Consider the following 6,000-nt stretch of genomic DNA (forward strand, 5'->3'; position numbering starts at 1 on the left):
TGGAGCCCGCTTCTCCCTCTGCCTGTGTCTCTGCCTCTCTCTCTCTCTCTCTCTATCTCTGGGTCTCTCATGAATAAATAAATAAAATATTTTTAAAAAATAACTAAAATAAAATTTTATTCTTGGTTCAGTAATTTTTAAATGAATTAAAACGTGTATACATCATTGATGTCTTCTGCTTTTATATAGAATTGGATTTATTCTACTACAAGTAAAATTAAACTTATGTTAATTAAGAAGCATGTAGTTGAAAAAATATATATACATATTTTACTTTTCTTAACTTTAGAATTATTAGTTAGGAGTGCAGGACTGCTTCTTTATAAGACATATATATCCAAAGTGCAAAAGTTCTTCAATTTATATTTAGTTATGCTATATCCAAGAGAAATTAATTAAATATTTAAGTAAATTAACAATGGCTATGTCATGATAATTACACTATGAAGATTTAAATTTTCCAATTTATACTTTTTTTGTCCAAAACTTTTACCATGAACTATTTATTTTTAGAAAAAGGTATATTTTGTAAATAAAAGTATATTTTACATTAGTAATGCTTATGATTAAAATTAATTTGAAGGTATCTTTGTAAATATAACTATTCATTTATCCTTTAGATCAACCCTAGTTCTGAACATAGCTCTGATACTTAAATGCAAGATTCTCCACTTCCTTATTTTCTTGGTTTTCATAGATTAAAATATTGAAGAATTATGCCCACTAGAGTCTGGAAACCCACTTAAATTTTTATAGGAAACTAAGACCAGGAGGTCACACTGAAAATTATTTAGTCTTAGCGAGAATTTATTGAGAAACAAAAGTACATTGATTTTCAACAGGTTTCTTTTAGTTGAATGGTTGATAAACCTGCAAATTCTGTTCAAGTTTGCTAAATTAAAAGGAATATTTCAATTCTCTGTGTCAATAATACCAAAGATCTTGCATTGTCAGACAAAACAAATAAGGACTCAGAGAATTAAAAAAAAAAAAAAAAAAAAAAAGACTCAGAGCCCAAAGCATTACAGGACTTTGAATTTTGTTATCAGAAGACTGTGACTCAGCATGGAATGAAGAAATGATTTGAAGATCAACATACATTTCTTTTTAATAATTCCCTATTTTTTCTAATTACCTACTCTTTCAAAATAGTAATTTTTCCAAAAAGTTATTTGAAAGACATTTTATCAAGTGATCAATTATGGTTGCCTAGGTTGGGGACATACAAAAAAGTGGACTCCTTTAATTTCAAAACAGAGCCCCCAAACACAATACAATATAATAATGGAGCTTGCTTTGCTCCATCATTTTCTCCCATACCTTCTTAGAGAATCTGCCCGCACAAATGATATGATCCTAGAAAATAATTTAATTTCTTTGTGTTCTGTCAAACAGAAGCAGTTATACTACATTCCAGGTAATTGGTAAATGCATTATAGCAGTAGATCTTAATTGCTGATTCCCTAGGATATGGGGCTCCCATCCATACAATAAAGGAATTGGAAAGATCTCTCCCCAGATTTTGACTATGTGACTCTTGATTCCCCATTAGTTTGGGGAAAACACCTGCCTGCCTCCGTTATGTCTTCCATGCTCCGTTGGTTAAATTAAAAGTGTAGAAAATATAGTATTGACAAGCTTATTACCATGTCTGTGCTTCAGTTTCCTTCTCTGTTAAATTGAAGTAGCAATAATACCTCTATGTCGGGTGGTGTTTGAAATAATAAAGTTCATAAACGAGAAATTTCTTATAAAAGTGCCTGAAAAGTATTATATATTCAATAAATGTTAGCCACTTTCTACAATTACTAGATGTAAGATCAAAGACCTAGAGAAATTGTAAGTAGATCAGATGAGAAATTGTACCTGGTACTATCCCTCTCTTCACAATATTGAAAATAACAGAAACTTTGGAGTTCGATCCTAGTTCTGAACATACCTCTGATATAAATGCAAGATTCTCCACTTCCTTAAATTTTTTCTTGGTTTTCATAAAATGAGCATCACAGTGCCTAACTTACGGAATTATTGTGAAACTCAAATAAAATAATGCATATGAAGCTCAATGTTCAAAAATCTACTACTTGCTCTTGTTTCCTCATTGGAACTTCTTATAATGTTATAAATGCAGGAGGTACTCAAGATAGAAAAATGGTAGGAGACTTAGAAATTAAGAAGTTAAGTTCCAGAGCTACATAAAATTATATAGGATCTTGGCTCCAAAATTCATGGAAAAATCTTGGGAAAATATATGTAACCACATTTTCTTCATTTATAAAATGAATAATACTATAACTCTGAGGTCTATTATAAGGATTCAATGAAAAAAAATAAGGATTCAATGAGCTCATTTATGTAAAAGCTTAGTACAGAACATAGTATATAAAAATTAGATGCTCAAATATTTTTAGCATTAATATTATACATTTTTGCCATACCAGTGGACATAAATATAAATTAAGGATGTCATATTATTTTTATTACAAATTTTGAATAGCTTATTAAAAACACATATTTCAACAAGGGTAAATGAAGGTAGGTAGATAAGACATAGCATAGATTCCCTACCATGAACAATCTGTTCTTTCTTACCTGAGGGCTGGGTCTCTCACATGGGGGATCACATTCTCTCATTTAAACAAAATATTTCCCTCCTTGTCAGCTGATCTTCAGCCCACAGACCTGAAGATCAATATCTTGCTTAGGACAGTCCTTTAATGCTTTTGTTTTCTTTCCTTTGAATTCATTCACTCTCTCTACATTACTAGAATGTTCACATCCCCCTCTCACCTAGAAAAAAATTATCTATATTAAACCTAGAAAAAATAAACATATCACACAGATATTAAAATTTTTAATAGGTTGATCAAAAATTTTGCCATACAATTTGCTTCTTCACAGTCTTAGAATCATATCCGTATTTTACTGCTTAATTGTTTTATATTCAGACCTCCTCACGGAAACACAGTCCAGTGACCTGCTTAGCCAGTAGATCCTTCTTCATATTCAACTGTTCTTGACCACAGAATATCAAAGGCTCATGATATGATTACATTTATGAATTTCTAAACAAGACAAAACAAATAAATCTACTAATACTTTGATAGCTCTTGAGAAAATGACCCTGATAACATCTACACACAAATCTCAAGCCCACTACAACCATGGTTTGCTAGAGACAGAAGACAAGACAGACAGAAGCTTTCCCCAAATTTTAAAAGTCATATTTTAATGATTATGGATTTTTTCCCATCTAACAGTTTATTAGAAACATTAGATATAAATTATAATCAGAATGACTCAAGTACTCTTTTAAAGTAAAATGACTAATCTATTTGTGAACTAGACTTAACTTACCAGCTACTTAACTCAGCAGAAAGATGTGTTGTAAAGCTGAGGCTTCACATCTAAGATAAAGTCAGAATAAAAAAAAAAAAATTAAGATTCTTCTGCAATAATGTCTCAAATTGCATAAAGTCTTATGAAATAACTCTTGTAATATATCATTAATAGAGATACATTTGGCAAACTGAGCCAAATTTGAGATTTTTAGCATATTATTTTTCCATTTCTAAAAAAGAAATGTGTCTCTCTGATATTCACCTTTGCCTCTCTCTCTCCCTCTCTCTCTCTATATATATATATAGAAATACACACACTTTTAGATATTTATATTTCTATATTTTATGTATTTTGATATATATTATATATATATGCTTTTTGATATCAAATTGGTATTTAAAGCAAATTCTGAGAAAATATATTTATAGAATAGCTAACATCTCTGAGGGTTTAAAAATTTCCCATCAGTATACTTTGCCAAAGATATGAACCATTGCTTAATTTTCTCCCTAACAGTTATGCCAAAGTCAATAATTATATTTCCCTAATGCATCAGTATCCAAAGCACTGAGATAACTAGATGTAGGACACAGGACTATAAGGAAACATTGTCCATAATGTTCAAACAGAAAAATATTACAATAAATAAAATGGTATCAATTCTTTCATTTAAAAAATATTTACTTTCACCTACCTACCTCTAAGAAGTGTCAGTTGGGGCACCTGGGTGTTGGAATCAATTGAGCCTCGTGCTCTCAGTTTCTGCTCGGGTTGTGGTTTAAGGGTTGTGAGATGGAGCCCCGTGTAGAGTTCCCTGATCAGTGTAGAGTCTGCTTGGGACTCTCTCTTCCTCTTCCTTCCCAACTCCCAAAATAAATAAGAAAAACTTTAAAAAAATCAAAATTAAAAGAGTTAGTTGGATAAAATACAGTGTAGAGAATGCATTAGGTAGACAAAACAGTCTCTGCTTCAATGAGGCTGGAGACTGAAGGAGGAGAAAGATAATAAACAAAACAAACAAATATATTACAAGCAGCATATTCAAAAGCAAAGAACAGGGGTACTGTTAGTCCTTTTTTTCTTTTAATTTATGGAAACTTTATTAAATAGTAAGCCTTTGATTTTTTTATGTTGTACAGGTATTGCTACTTGACAGTCTCTTGAATTAGTATTTTGTCTTTTTTATACCTAAAAAGTCTTGTCTTCGTATTTAATCTAAAACTGCCACTATATGATTTAACTTTAAAAAAAATTTACTTTTTCCTTATTGTGTACCTGAAAACTTGTTAAACCTTTTCATTTATTATTGAAATTGTCTTAAACAGCAGATGTCTATGAATGCATCTATTTTAATAGTTTCTTGGTAAATTTCCACAATATTTTAAGACATCTGCATGCTTAGATTTTTAATTTTTGTGTTTTATTCCTCATTTCAGAAAGTTATCTTTAATTTCCTTTATTATATAGAGAACTTATAAAGGGAATTTCCTTTAATCTATTTGTTTTCTGAATGTAATAACAGGAAGACTTAGAATTCTTATAGTATATCTCAACTTCTTTGATAGAAATATTAATTATAATCTATGTAGGCAACAGTTGTGTGGAGGCCGATGGGGAGCAAGCTCTAAATCCAGACTCTCTGGTTTCAAACAACAACTGTACTACTGTTCCAATAGACTTTACTCTAGTCTTAATGTAATAAAGGGATTTTACATCATAGTAAAATATTTTAAAACTCTTCAGTATTGAGGTGTTTCCTGCAAGTATCTTACCTTTACCATTTTGTTCTGTTTTCTTCAATATACTTCCTTCAATGTACTACCCTCTACTCTCTTCTGTGCCTACTTTTGCTCACTAAATTAAGTTTCATCAATTCAAGCCATCTGTATTCTGAATACAAAGCAATTCAGAAAGCTTTGAATCTCAATCTCCTGTCCTTTTTGGAAGAGAGAAATGAGTATGATTTGTTCATTTTTAAACTAACATTTGTTTTTGGTTTTCATATTTTTTTTTGAAATCGTGTTCAAGAGACCTGATAAAAAGGATGGTAAACACAGACTACATTTATATTATTCCAGACCCCATTTCCTCAGTTACTTGGTGAAAGCATTAAAATCTATGTTTCCTTAAGTTTATCTCAATGCTCTAACTTTACCAGGTGTTGCATTGTTAAAACTCCTTCCTTGTTTCCCATTTAGCATGCGGTCTCTTCCTTTCAAGCTAAAATTTTCCTGGTGAGATTTTTAGTGTTTATATGCTCCTTAAATAAATAATGCATAAAGTTACAATATTATACTTTTAGCCTATAAACAGTTTGCTTCATATTAACTTTATTTAAATCAGCCAATGGCTGCAATGATTTGGTGAAGCATGCCCTGACCTGGGAATTAGAGATAAATTTTTGGATATTCATTTAGTCAGAAAGACACTAAAATTCTGTGAAACAGCTTTATTCTTTTATAAAATAGGGTATAGAGGGTATATTGTAATTCCATAAAGTGGAAAAAGTGGTAAACTATCTAAAATTATTAAGAAAATTGCTAAGGGAGCTGGATCTAATATATATATATATATATATATATATATATATATATATATGCCAAATAAATAGACTCTATTTAACCTAGGAATAAAAAGAAGAATAGGCAATATGAGGTT

Source organism: Vulpes vulpes, chromosome 5 (assembly GCF_048418805.1).
Source record: "Vulpes vulpes isolate BD-2025 chromosome 5, VulVul3, whole genome shotgun sequence".
Classification (NCBI taxonomy): domain Eukaryota; kingdom Metazoa; phylum Chordata; class Mammalia; order Carnivora; family Canidae; genus Vulpes; species Vulpes vulpes.